Source organism: Lycium barbarum, chromosome 1, assembly GCF_019175385.1.
Source record: "Lycium barbarum isolate Lr01 chromosome 1, ASM1917538v2, whole genome shotgun sequence".
NCBI classification, from domain to species: domain Eukaryota; kingdom Viridiplantae; phylum Streptophyta; class Magnoliopsida; order Solanales; family Solanaceae; genus Lycium; species Lycium barbarum.
Window position 1 is genome coordinate 107,075,433 of NC_083337.1, and position 16,362 is coordinate 107,091,794.

A 16,362-nucleotide genomic window follows, 5' to 3' on the forward strand; every position below is an offset into this window, starting at 1 on the left:
TGCAATTCTTGTTACGTTCTCACTATACCTTTATCATAACCAATTCTATAGGGTGACACTTCTTGATCTCATTCACAATTCCGCTTATGACATAGAATAAACCTCATGAAGTAAGCATACTCAACCTGTTACTCTTTCTGATTATTCCTATTTCACTTACCACATCAGTCATCTCACCAATGTATTCACATTCATTATATCCCTTCATATTCGTACCTCCGTCTCCATGACGTTGCTGCTTTATTTTGCTAATAAACTTATCGTATCCTTCTCATGCTTATTCCTCCAATCAATACTTCAGTATCACACTCTATTGGAGTTACCCTTTCTTTTCTATGTCATGCTTTAGTGCTACCAATCTCCTAAATTTACTCTAGCATTTCTCTTTACCGTATCAATGTTGCTCTTATAACTGCCATTACTATCAATTCAACAACATTTAGCTCATCTCTTATAATCGTCAATGATATTCCTGACTTAATCTCGTCCTGTCCTTACTTTTTGCACAACATAGTTTCCCGTTAGGACATATTGCAAGCTTATATCTTATCTCCTTTAGATTCTAGGAAAATTTCGGCAGAGTTTCCTCTATATTTCTTACTATCTCAAAACCTGCACGCAGCAAACACCAACAATGCCTCACAGGGCAAATATATATATATATATATATATACACACACACGACATATCTCAGCCACACAGGGCTCCCACTTTCAAGTAAAAGCACAAAGATGTCGAAACTTACCTCATATTGCAAGCTTCAAGATGTGCCTGATCCTTTAGCGATCTACCCTATTACCTCTTCCTATTTACTTTCTCTTCCATCCTTCATCTTTACATTTCAATCATATCTCAATATTCTTACTTTATTCGACGCACATCTTTCATACCGTTGCTTACCTTTGTTCTGATTCATTCAATTTGCTTAGTTCACAACTTATAACTGAACTTATCATCAAGAGATACATTTAATCAATTTCTCCGTCATATGAGCACTGACTTACCTCCACAACAATAAATTCATCATCATATGATTACATATTTTGATAACGTAGCCTCAACGAAGGGGCTTACCTCCGTAACTTTCAATGTCGTCAATCACTTTCTTCTATCATTACCATTCTTCTGCTGCAATCAGGGGTTAGTATAAGGAATCTCATTTCCTACGGCTTAGCTCTATCGCACGATCTTAGCGATGAAAGAAGAGTAACCATCCTAAATGCCCTGTAGCCTCCTGTTTATAGATGTGGCGCGCAACACACCATAAACAAGACTCTACTAGACACGACTCGTAGACACTTCCTAGGACTGAACTGCTCTGATACCACTTTTTTCATGACCCGACTAGGGGCCATGACGGGTACCCGGGGCTTTCCACCGAGCACCGCTCATTCTGCTACTTATCATACTCGTTAAACGTTCATTCATCAAATTCATACTCAAATCATAGGAAAATCGTTTTTCATTTGGAAACATAATTACCTTTATATACGTAAGCCCTTCGGCTATCAAAATAATACACACATACATTTATACATACAAACGCTTATCAAAATCGTAAGACCATACTACCCACACATACGTATCTATGAGCCTCTACTAGAGTACTAGACATATGGACGGGACAGGACCCCCGTCGTGCCCAAAACATACATGTACATAAAATAGTAACTCAATGGCACCTCCGAAATAATGGAGTGCTTTCAAAACTATGCATATCGACTTCTACAAATCTGGGTCTCCTCCCTGCTTACCTGTGGGCATGAACACAACGTCTAAAGAAAACGGACGTCAGTACGAATATTGTACTGAGTATGTAAGGCATGAATGAAATAAACATATTAAAGAAATCATAGGGCATAAGATGTAGACATAACCTGCGTACCTTTTAAGGGAAATACCTTTCAAGCCTATATCATATATATAATCACAGTACATATATCGTCATAGCGCATACATCATCGTGTCATAATACCGTATCTGCTCATACACATTAATGTTATCCGTATTCGGCCACGTAGTGGCTCGACAATATCACATACATACTTTCTGGGCTTATCCTACATATATCATATACCTATCTATGTCATGTACACATCCATATCGTATACATATTCATATATCAGATACATAATCATATAATATACATACCTGGCCAACCAAGGCTTCAGGGTTACACATACCCGGCCAACCAAGGCTTCAGGGTTACACATACCTGGACAACCAAGGCTTCAGGGTTACACATACCTAGCCCTTCCAAAGCTTCAGGGTTATATCTACCCAACTGCAGTGATGCGCGCGCGTTACATAAATATATACATATTCTACCCAGCCTCATAAGCTCGAGGTTTCATAATAGCCATGCATAGGCACATATATACATGAAAGCCCATAAATATCTTTAGCGACAACAATATCATCATCACTATCAACATCATCATTATCATCATCACATATATCTCATAAACTTATCATAGAGCACACATTTGGATTTAAAGACAATCTATGAAAATCGCATCGTATTCGTAGCATGTACTTCGTAATAATATCGCATAATAGACTTTATCATCTCTAACTTAGGCTCATCATTACTATCATCGTATCTATGGAATATCTCCTATCCTAATCTCATATGGAACCCCTTATGAACATAGGCTCGTAACCCTTCAGAACATTGGTCATACGACAAGTATTAGAGCTTATGCTAAATATATAACAATGTCGGGGTAACATAAGGTCGAGAGCCCCCGATTCCATTATGGAGCATTCATAAGAATTATGCCTCACCTTGAAGGAATTAGCATATAAGGTGAGTGTAGTCAATGAACAACATCAATGGATCGTACTATGGATCATTAGCCTTGTAGAACCATAATATCATAGGCCATAGAATCCTTAGGCTTAGGCTCATCATCATCATTACCGCATTCGTAACGTACCTCTTATCTTATCCCATCTGGCTATTCATGAACATAGGCTCTTAGTTTTTAGGAAGGTAGGAAAGTCATGGAGAGGTAAGGACAATACTATCATAGGAATCATATAAGGATCATCAGCTTCTTAGGAATATCATATGATGAGCTTTATGACTTCTAGACTTAGATTCATCATCGGTATCGTCATGTTCATAACGTATCTCTTTTCTTTATCTCATATGAAGTTCTTTATACTCGTAGATTCATAGTTCCTAATGTGTAGGAAAATCGTAGAGAGATAGGAGGATTTATACCATAAGATTCATGCCTTAGAAAGGAAGGACTAGCCTTACATACCTCTTTCGTTTAACAATTTCCATCGCTTGGTTGTTCTCCTTCAATGCTCACATTTCTACCTTCAAGAGAATTCGCATGCACATTAGCTAATCGATTACATGAACGTGCTTACTAAAGCTAGAGAAAATTGGGCAGCATTTCCTTTGTTTATACAACCTTTCCCATATTGTATATCAACTCCCAAACATTCATAATAACATTCACATTATCATAACCAGTAATCTTCATTCATCTACATTACCCTCGTTTCACAATTCCACTTGAATTCATCCATAATCATGGTCATAGTATACTAGTACGTTTTCTTGCATATAATACCTATCCCATGTAATTAATATCATTTATATCATAACCATATTACAACACATCAATAATCGTGACTTAATTCAAGTTATCTCCCAAAATGACACTATTCACACTTTCATGACCCATTTTCCATATCCTTTTACATTCCAAGTGTTTCAACTTTCAAATACCTTAAACATCATGTAAATACCATAAAACTTAACTAGATGGTGTAGGAATGAACCTTGGGTGCAAACACTTCACTTGAGCAAAACCCTAGTTTCACCTTCACTTGAATTCCTTGTCTTGGATTAACTTTAATGAATTTCTTACACTTGATTTCCTTGGTTTGATGTAGTTGATCACTAATATCCCTTGAATTCTTGTTGGAGAAGTGTAGAGAGATGTTTTAGAGAGAAGGGGTGTGAAGGGAAATGAAATGAAATGAACTTGGTCCCTTATTAAGTACACACAATTCTGTCCCGACCCATTTATATGGACACACATAAGGTCCGTACAATTTATACGGTCTGTATGTGTGACCGTATAATGGTTCCAGTGAACACTGCCCATCTTGGCTAAATATACGGCCATACCTACGGTCCGTATCTATTGTACGGTCCGTATAATGGACCGTACAATCCACAGTTTTCCGAAAATCATTTTCGTCGACTCGTTTGATCTCCAATCCTTATGGAACCTTCTTGACACTTGTTTAGCACCTCATTAACAATCTACGGGACGTTATAACTCTTCTCCAAAGCCTCATTGAATCGTCATTAACTCGTTACTCATAAATCCTTTTCCGATACATCTCGTAATCTTGCCTCTTCTTGGCAAACATTCTTCTCTTCCTTCAATGTCTTTGAAATCTCATTTAGAACCATCAAATGTTATTTCTTACTTATCAAAACATCGCATACGTCGCGCCTTTCGTCAGTCTATTCACTGTACTTGAACGGAAAATTTTCCGAGGTGTAACACTGAGATCGAATAAATTAAACTGTTTTGGGCCTTGTGCCTTGCTGAAAATGAAATGGGTGATAAATTAGAATGGTTTTTGGGCCACAAGCCCACTGTTGAAACATCATAAAATCAACCGCCCTTTCTTTGGGCCTTAAGTGATTTGGATCAAAAACGTTTTCAAGGCTTCACAAAGGCTTGGATAAATTTTGGGGTAAATTGGAAGCAAAACTCAGATTTTTCGGAACAACTATAAATGAATTTTTCTAACTGATTTGGACTAAGGTATTTCCAAATTTATTGGGCCAAAAGCCCAAACCTTAAGGCATAAAAAAAAGGGAAATACACTTGAACTTTATTTTGGGATTAAATTATCTTTGGAGTCGGATACGGTTGAAATATTGAGCTTCAATAAACTAATAAGTAATAAACAACTCTCTTCTTTATGTCTATCAAACCTATAATATTATTATAGAGGGGATAGAATCCACTTATTTTCTATTAGATAAAACTTATAAGTACTAAAAACATATCATTTGGACCAAGTTAGTAGCAACTCTACTTGGGAGAAATCTCAAGTGTGTTTTGGTCCGGAAATGAGTGATTTGAACCCCTTATAAACCTTTAAAACCAAATCTATTTTTTCCAAAAGACATTTTTGCCAAAAAGTGGAATGATGATTAGCATGATAAACTTTCAAGAAAGTGTCACGCCCCAAACCATGACCAGGGCGAAACACAGTACTCGGTGCCTTACTGTATGTGACCGAATGAACCACATGGCTTGCTGAATCATCCTAAGGCATACATGAGTGGAATGTAACATGAAACATGATGGGCTTTAAGAAAACACATAAAGTCATAATAATTTATAAAATACTTGTTTAAAACATGAATGTGAAAATACCATGAATCAAGCCAAAGATGGCTAAACAACTCTGAATATCTGACATAACATAACTGACTGGTCTAGTCTATGAAACCTCTATCATGAGTCTGAAATGGAAATCATACTTACTAGGACAAGGCGCCCACATACCTTTAATGCATAACTACCATAGGATACCGAAGGAGATGGGGCTCACCAATAGGCTGATACGAGCACGTCCTACTGAGCAGATGTGTCGTCCTGTAAATTCGTACCTGCATCGCGAAATGCAGGCCCTCGGGCAAATAAAAGGGACATCAGCACATTGAATGTACTGGTATGTAAAGCAACTGAATGAAATAACATGGGACATGAAAATAACATCAGAAAAACTAAAACTGAAACTGAAGTCTGGTCATGAACATGAACACATATAGATATATCATGAGTAAAACATTATGAGTAGGGAAAGCATAAATATAACCGACACATTGTTTCTGGGACTTGCACCCTATCAGCAGAGCTCCCATACCTTGCTAGGGATATGACATATAAATATAACATGAAAGGATCCAATCATTATTAAGGAATCGTCCTAAACATGGGTGGAGCGATCCTCATCCTACGGTGGCTAATGTAGTTTTAGGTTGCTTGAAGTCTTCTTGGTAATTTGTGCAACGCCCAAAAATATGAACATGGAAAATAAGTGGCACTTGCTGCCCATGGCTTTCATAAATCATAACTTGTAGGTATATTGATATCACTTCATAGTATTCTTGCATGAAAACGTGTAAAGCATGTAGAATATTTTCTTGAAAATAGACATAACAAATTATAACTAGCATGTAAGAACCCATGGAATGCAAAGTATGGGTTTTTATGGATTACAGACAGATTCTCAATAATCATAATGAAATATCAAGAACTCAATAATGGATTAATAATACTTCAATACTTAGTATAGCATGGTACATGGACCTAGGGTTATCATGAACATGGTAAAAAACTCTAGTTTTCGTATAACCTCATACTTTATGGAAGAAGTGGCATAGGGAAAAGCAAGGATGTTCCCACACGTAGATAGTAACCCTACATACCTGGTAAGACTCCAAACTCGTAATAAAAATCTAAACTTTGTAGAAGAATCCCAAAGCTTTAGTCTTGAATCCTTTAAATGGGTTTTCTTGAAAACCCTAGGTTAAAAAAAATGAATTCTTGTTTAGGAATCATGGATACTTGTTAGAGTTTACTTGGGATGGCTTGGAATAACTTACCTTGGTGAATTTCAATGGATGGAGGAGAAGACTTCGTCCTAGGGCTGGAGTGTCACGACCCAACTAGGGGCCGTGATGGGTACCCGGGGTTAACCACCGAGCACCCCTCATTCTACTACTTATCATGCTCATTAAACGTTATTTTATCAAAATCATACTCAAATTATAAGAAAATCATCTTTCATTCGGAAACATAAATACTTTTATATGCACAAGCCTTTTGGTCATCAGAATAATATATATATACATAGTAGCTACCTCGTGAGACCATACAACCCACACTGCGTATCTACGAGCCACTACTGAAGTAATAAACATATGGACGGGACAAGACCCCGTCGTGCCCAAAATATACATGTACTTATATACCAAAAGAATAATCAATGGCAGATCCGGAAAATGGAGTGCTATTCAAATCAGCTAACACCTCCTACGAATCTGGATCAAGATCACCTCCCTGTCTACCTGTGGGCAGAAACACAGCGTCCAAAGAAAACGGATGTCAGTACGAACATTGTACTGAGTAGGAGAGACATAAACAATAATGATACATAAATGAAATAAAGGAAGCATCAATAAGGAACATCTGTATCTGACTATCAAATATAAAGGAAATGATGCATGCTGGCTTACTCATAATCATCATATCATATACGCATAAATGTATAAGCTGCCCGTCCGTATCGGATCAGTGTGATAATCATTAGCCTGGGTCCAGGCCTCCCACATCCGGGGTATCATCTCATGCCGCCCACTAGTGGTGCTCCCCGTGCCATATAGACATGGTGTAGCCATCTATAAGCCGCCCACCTTAGCGGTGCTGCCCGGCCATATAGGCGCGGTGTAATATCATCAACATGTACTCATCATAATGCATGCATAGAAACTCAGAGATAGTTATACTTTATCGATGTGACATAAGGTCGTGGACCCTCAATTCCATTATGGAGTATTTATAAGTATTTTGCCTTACCTTGAAGGAAATAGTATACAAGGTGAGTGTATACAATAAACAACATCATTAACTTTGTACGGATATCATATCATGAACTCTAGAATCTTTAGACTTAAACTCATCATCATCATTATTGGGCTCATAATATATATCTTATCTCATATGGCTAGTCATGAACATAGACTCTTTGTTTTCCGGAATGTAGGAGATTCATGAAGAAGAAGGAAAAGTCAAGTCATAGGATTCATGCCATAGAAAGAAAGGACTAGCTTCACATACCTTTTCCGTTTAACTAATCTATCGCTTGCTTGTTCTCCTTCAATGCCCATGTTTCTACCTTCAAGAGAAGTCGCATCAACATTAGTTAATCGACTATAAGAACGTGTTACTATTTCTAGGGAAAATTGGGCAGCATTTCCTTTGTTTCTACTACTTTCTCCATATCATATTTCAACTCCCAAACAACCATGACAACATTTACAATATCATAGGCAATAATCCTCATTCATCTACATTATCCGCATTTCACCATTCCACTCCACTTTCTCCATAATCATGGTCATAATTCATTATAGCATTTTCTCACATACAATACTTATTCCATGTTCTAAATGTCATTCACAACATACTTACAATCACAACATACCAATATTCATAACTCACCCCAAGCTACTACTCAACAATGACACTATTCACTCATTTATGACCCATTTCCTATATCTTTCTATAATCCAAGTGCTTTTAACTTTCAACACCATAAACAACCAAGAATGATCATAAAACTCACCTTAGATGATGGATGAACAACCCTTGAGTGGAACTTCTCTTCTTGCAATAAAACCCTAACTCACTTCCCTTGAGTTTTCTTGGTATAGATGAACTTTTGTTAGGTTTCATACACTTGATTTTATGGTTTTGATGTAGTTGATCATGGATTTCCCTTGGTTTCTTGTGGATGAATAATGGAGAAAGTTCTAGAGGTTTCTTGGTGTGTGGAGAAGTGGAAATGAAATAAATTAAAATGAGAGAAGGGTCCTTATATTGAATCTTGAAATCAGTTCCGACTGAGATATACGGTACGATCGACAAAGCGTCGATCGGATCGACGGAGCGTCGATCTGATCGTCGAAGTCGTTCAATTTCCAGTGAGCAACCTTTCGTTTCCTTTCATTCTCCGGTGAGAAGGACAGTCCGTCGAACTGATTGACGGAGCGTCGATCTGCTCCGTCGAATGGTCTTTGTGCTAAATGAATTCTACGGCACGATCGATGAAGCGTCGACCCGTCTGACAGTACAAAGAACGACCGTCGAACCCCCCTTTCGCAGAACTGCAGTGAAGTTTCATTTGACAAACTTTCCTCCATTGCCTCAAATGTCTTTGGAACCTTAATTAGAACTATTAAGTATCCCTTCTTACTTATAGGGACATCGTATACACCTTAACTTACGTTAGTCCATTCACTGCTCAGCAACCCAAAATTCTGAGGTGTAACATTCTTCCCCCCTTTTTGGAACATTCGTCCTCGGATGTTAAGCACTCGGGAATTCTATGAAAATTTTGCCAGAGTTTCCCCTGTAATATGGCATTACCGTCCTGTCACAAGAGCCCACAATAACATTGCCTCACAGTGCCACAATACAACATCAATATATATTTATTGCCACACACGACCAAAAGTATGAAAAGAAAGCATACATACCTCATAATCTTGATGTTTCGTCTCGAATGTCTTCCGGGGCTGAAACAAGTGCGGACACTTGGATTTCATATTTTCTTCCGCTTCCCGAGTCATTCTTCTCGGTTGTTATTCTGCCATAAGACCTTAACTGAGGCCACTTCTTTATTTTGAAGTCTCTGTATTCGCCTATCTAGTGTGGCAATGGGTACCTTTTCATAGATCAACTTTTCTATCACTTGAACGTCATTTATTGGCATGATCCTAGTAGAATTTCCAACATATTTACAAAGCATCGAGACATGTAAAACTGGGTGAACTGTCTCCAAATCAAGAGGTAGATCTAATTCATAAGCCACCTTACCTATTGGCGCACCACCTCATAAGACCTAATGTATCGGGGAATAAGCTTTCCCTTCATTCAGTGATCTTATTGAATTCATAAGTTGTCACACCCCAGGGCTACTGTAGCAAGCGTATAGCATGTACTTATGTCATATTCTAAGTAATTGTCCTATTTACCCCTAACAATAATCCCAACTCAACATTTCAACTCAATTTACCATATATTTTCCTTTAACTGACCCGGGGTATCATGACCACACTATTCTTGTTTACCTCTTACTCCTCTTTTTAAATATCCACTTGGTTTTATTGGTGACGTATAATTACTTGCGAGTTACATAATCCTTCTTGCGTGATTCATGTACATACACATCTATACATATACATGTATCCATATTTGCATCCGTATTCATAATCGTACTCATTTACATATCATATCCATGGTCATATTCCTATACATATCATTTACAACGACTTTACCGCTGGTGTCTTTACCTCTATTCTAGTATAACACCGTCATCCTTTACAATACCCCTTGAGTTATTTGCTCTCAATGTCACGTGGTTCAAGGTCTTCGCGAATGGTTTCTCGTACAGTCTCAGATGCCTGCTCAATTCGTGTTCGTTTATTTACTAGTCATTGGACTCATTTCTGTGCAACTCTCACTCTTTATTTTAGAGTCTATATCTGTCACCTTTTAAGATCCATTGTCCCAAATCTCTACACTTGAATTCCCTTTACTCGCTTCCCCCTTTAAGGGTTTTACTTGTACCATTCTCAAATCTGTTGCCTCTCCTTCAAATCTTGAATTCATACATCCCTTACTACACTACATCTTATTCATGTCGTTTTCTCGTAATTCATAGCTACGATAATTCATGTGTGAAGTCTTAACATACTCACCTTGCAGTCTTGTAACCAATTAATACAACCGATATAGCAATCCGAACAAGGATGTATTTTACTTAGCTCATCTGGTAGTTATGAGTCAATGTCTAAATCTGCTCCAATTAACAAATTTTGTCCCGTAGGGATGCTCACCATAGTAGTAGGTCTAGTTATCCTTACCATCCATATAATGTCACTTGCCCTCTTCTTCGGTGCTCAAAGTTCACTTGTAATGTCATCTTTGTTTTCCAGGGCCTAAGTCTCATCCGCCACTAATACCCCTCATGCCTCTTATTCTTTTACGTTTGTTTTGCACTCAACACTGATTTCAAAACCAATCATAATCGTATTATATTTATCGTTGATGATAGCTTTACTCTATCACTTTGTCGTCGTACAGTAAACTCATAACCTATGATCATCTTTTTCTTTTTGACTCTTTACTTCATATATTTTACTCGTTCTAACTTGGTACAGGATATTCATAGGGAATGCATCTCCCTTTAATTATAACGTAACTACTTCTTAAGCACGCGTACTTTGTGTATTTCCTTGTCTCTCTATTCTCGTTCTTATTCCTTCCTCCTTGATTTATCTTGTTTTCTCCCGTTTTATAATCAATCCTTTATTCTTCATATGAGGAACACTATCCCTAACTGAGTACCGCTTTGTCCTTTCGAGTATACTCCCTTCGTACCATCCATTCTTTGCTCCCAAAACTTATTCAGTTCATTCTAATCATCCTCTCTCATCCGTATTGTGTTGATCCTTCTCCTAACAATCGTCCTTTTTCATTATTCATCTTTCTGTAGCCTTGGTCTTTTACATCCAGCTAAAGATATCACTCCTACTCTTGATTATACCAGTCACCAACTACTACTACTTTGCCATATCACTTTTCTCTGATTTCTTTTTGAAGTTGACTCCCCCCCCCCCCCCCTTTTTTTTGTTGGCTACCATTTCTGTCATTGAGGAATCCCTATGCTGAACTTTCCCTTAACAAGGTCCTTTTTAGCTTTCTCATCTACTGTCCCATGGCCCGCTTGTTGGTTTCATACTTGCGTTCACTTTTTATTCACATAGAACATGTCACATCTTTAGTCGTTCCCTCGCTGTACTTTGTATTACAATTCTTGTTACGTTCCCGTTATATCTTGATCATAATCAACGCTATAGAGAGCCACTTCTTTACCTCTTTCGCAAGCCTGCTCGTAAAATAGAATAAACCTTGCGAAGTAAACATACTCAACCTGTTATTCTCCCTGATCAGTTCTATTACACTTACCATATAAATTGTTTCACCAACGCATTTTCATTCGTTATAACCCTTCGTATTTGTACCTCTGTCTCCGGGCACTGTTACTTTATTTGCTAGTAAACCTATCGCGTCTTTGTCGTGCTTATCCCTCCAATAAATACTTCAGTATCGCACTCTATTGGAGTTACCCTTTCTTTTCTGTGTCGTGCTTTAGCACTACCAGTCTTCCAAATTTACCCTAGTAGTTCTCTTTACCATATCATTGTCGATCTTATAATTACTGTTACTCATTTTTTGTAGTTGTCAATGATACTCCTAACTTAATTTCGTCCTGCCATTACCTCGTTACACATCATCATTTCTCGTCAGGACATATCACAATCTTATACCTTATCTCCTTTGGATTTTTGGAAAATTTCGGCAGAGTTTCTTTTGTAAGCATAACAATCCCAAACCTACACATAGCCTAGAAAACACGTCTGATGTCTCAATAGGACATATATCGGAACACACATAATACATAACTGCACAGCACAAGATCACTTACCATTAAAGGATATAAATAATAGGGCTTTTCTCATAAGTTGTGCCCGCACACTCGGTCTAGAATTCCAATATCTATATACATACACATATTATTTATATTCACTCACCGTCAATCAACTTACTCGTAAATCATGATTTTGGCTATCACTAGGTTACTAGCAAATATAGTCATCTCAAATTGTCTGATTGGCTCAGATTTTTCACCTCAACACAATCATCACAACGGGGGTGATACATGACAGCATAGGATCCGAATCAATCGATGCACACATATCATAAGAGGATACTAACAATATACCTGGATCAATATCAGGGGAAGACTCAGGATCCTGTCGCTCAGCTAACACATGGATATGATGCTTGGATCCACTTGGACTGGGTGTTCCTCTTTGGTCTCTATCACCACCTACTAACATCTGTGGCCTTGGCCTTGGAGAGCGTACCAATGATGAAGGACAAGCTACTAACCCCATGGGTCAAACCTTATCTCTACCACGCCTCCATGGGCAGTCGCGCATGAGATGGCCTGGCCGAGCACAGGTATAACAAACATCCGAGCCCAAGCGGCATGGTCCCCAATGTAACTTGCGACACTGAGTACATCGTGGTATCGATGATCTCGTATGACTAGAACACTCTGAATCTGAGAACTGGAAACTCTGAGACTCTGGGTGACCTAGAATAAGTAGGTCCATCAAATCTGGACCTAGGAAACTGTGGAGGAGCACCACTTGTTGAACGAACTTAGTGCCTAAAGAATTGTTGCCTCAGAGCACCCCTACGCTCATGATCAGACCCTGAAGAACTATCTCTCTTGCTCCAACCCCTGTTATCGTGGCCAACTTCCTGCCGCTGAGCTTGAGCGGCTACCAATTGAGTTAGTAGAAGAATGGCCTGTCTTATCTCTTGGCCCGAGGCATCTGGTGGAGGAATGGGGGGTGCTGGAGCTAAAGTTAAGGCTCCCCTTTGATCCTCTAAAGTGGGCGAAGCATGAGAAAACCATTCAAGCCCTTCTTCAACCACTATCTAGCCCTTCGGGGCTGCCGTAGCCTTTCCTTTCATCAGCTTTGCTGAAATTATAACGCACAATTAGGGAGGGGATAATCTTATAATACAGCTCTATCGCACGATCTCTTAAGATAAAATATGGTCATTTTTCCTAAATGCCCTGTAGCCTCCTGTTCATTAGTGTGGCGCGCAACACACCATAAACAAGACTCTACTAGACACAGCTCGTAGACACTTCCTAGGACTGAACTGCTTTGATACCACTTTTGTCACGACCCAACTAGGGGCCGTGATGGGTACCCAGGGATAACCACTGAGCACCCTTCGTTATACTACATATCATGCTCATTAAACGTTCTTTTATCAAAATCATACTCAAATTATAAGAAAATCATCTTTCATTCGGAAACATAAACACTTTTATATGCACAAGCCTTTTGGTCATCAAAATAATATATATATATATATATATATATATATATATATATATATATATATATATATATATATATATATATATAAATATAAATAGTAGCAACCTCGTGAGACCATACAACCCACACTGCTTATCTACGAGCCTCTACTGGACTGCTAAACATATGGACGGGACAAGACCCCGTCGTGCCCAAAATATACATGTACTTATATACCAAAAGAATAATCAATGGCAGCTCTGGAAAATGGAGTGTTATTCAAATCATCTAACAGCTCCTACGAATCTGGATCAAGATCACCTCCCTGTCCACCTGTGGGCATGAACACAGCGTCCAAAGAAAACGGACGTCAGTACGAACATTATACTGAGTAGGAGAGGCATAAACAATAATGGTACATCAATGAAATAAAGGAAGCATCAAAGAACATCTGTATCTGACTGTCAACTATAAAGGAAATGATGCATGCTGGCTTACTCATAATCATCATATCATATATGCATCAATGTATTAGCTGCCCGTCCGTATCGGATCGGTGTGATAATCATTAGTCTGCGTCCAGGCCTCCCGCGTTCGGGGTATCATCTCATGCCGCCCACTAGTGGTGCTCTCCGTGCCATATATACACAGTGTAACCATCTATAAGCCGCCCGCCTTAGCGGTGCTGCCGGGCCGTGTAGTCGCGGTGTAATATCATCAATATGTACTCATCATAATGAATGCATAGAAACTCAAAGATAGCTATACTTTATCGAGGTGACATAAGGTCGTGGACTCTCGATTCCATTATGGAGTATTTATAAGTATTCTGCCTTACCTTGAAGGAAATAGTATACAAGGTGAGTGTATACAATAAACAACATCATTAACTTTGTACGGATATCATATCATGAACTCTAGAATCTTTAGACTTAAACTCATCATCATCATTATTGGGCTCATAATATATATCTTATCTCATATGGCTAGTCATGAACATAGACTCTTTGTTTTCCGGAATGTAGGAGATTCATGAAGAAGAAGGAAAAGTCAAGTCATAGGATTCATGCCATAGAAAGAAAGGACTAGCTTCACATACCTTTTCCGTTTAACTAATCTATCGCTTGCTTGTTCTCCTTCAATGCCCATGTTTCTACCTTCAAGAGAAGTCGCATCAACATTAGTTAATCGACTATAAGAACGTGTTACTATTTCTAGGGAAAATTGGGCAGCATTTCCTTTGTTTCTACTACTTTCTCCATATCATATTTCAACTCCCAAACAACCATGACAACATTTACAATATCATAGGCAATAATCCTCATTCATCTACATTATCCGCATTTCACCATTCCACTCCACTTTCTCCATAATCATGGTCATAATTCATTATAGCATTTTCTCACATACAATACTTATTCCATGTTCGAAATGTCATTCACAACATACTTACAATCACAACATACCAATATTCATAATTCACCCCAAGCTACTACTCAACAATGACACTATTCACTCATTTATGACCCATTTCCTATATCTTTCTATAATCCAAGTGCTTTTAACTTTCAACACCTTAAACAACCAAGAATGATCATAAAACTCACCTCAGATGATGAATGAACAACCCTTGAGTGGAACTTCTCTTCCTGCACCAAAACCCTAACTCACTTCCCTTGAGTTTTCTTGGTGTAGATGAACTTTTGTTAGGTTTCATACACTTGATTTCATGGTTTTGATGTAGTTGATCATGGATTTCTCTTGGTTTCTTGTGGATGAATAATGGAGAAAGTTCTAGAGGTTTCTTGCTGTGTGGAGAAGTGGAAATTAAATAAATTAAAATGAGAGTAGGGCCCTTATATTAAATCTTGAAATCAGTCCCGACCAAGATATACGGTACGATTGACGGAGCATCGATCGGATCAACGGAGCGTCGATCTGATCGTCGAAGTCATTGAATTTCCAGTGAGCAACCTTTCGTTTCCTTTCATTTTACGGTGAGAAGGACGGTCCGTCGAACTGATCGACGGAGCGTCAATCTGCTCCGTCGAATGGTCTTTGTGCTAAATGAATTCTACGGCACGATCGACGAAGCGTCGATCCATCCCACGGTACAAAGAACGACCGTCGAACCGCCCTTTCGCAGAACTGCAGTGAAATTTCATTTGACGAACTTTCCTCCCTTGCCTTAAATGTCTTTGGAACCTTAATTAGAACTATTAAGTATCCCTTCTTACTTATAGGGACATCGTATACACCTTAACTTACGTTAGTCCAATTATCGCTCAGCAGCCCAAAATTCTGAGGTGTAACATGGAGGGAATGTGAAAAGTGAAAAATAGAACTGAACCCTCGTATTTATAGTTTCTAGCCGACAAGGGAGAAGTATGACCTCAATGTACAGACCATACTTCTAAGTACAGCCTATCCATTGTGGCCATACATTGGGTCTACTTTCCAGTGATCAATCAATTTCGACGGGGGGAAGTACGGGCTCAAGGTACGCCCCGTACTTTTCTGCCCGTACTTGGGTTTCTAACTCTCGATGTTCTCTGCCAATTCCCTCGATGTACGCCCACTATTATACGTCCCGTACATCAATATGCGGCCTG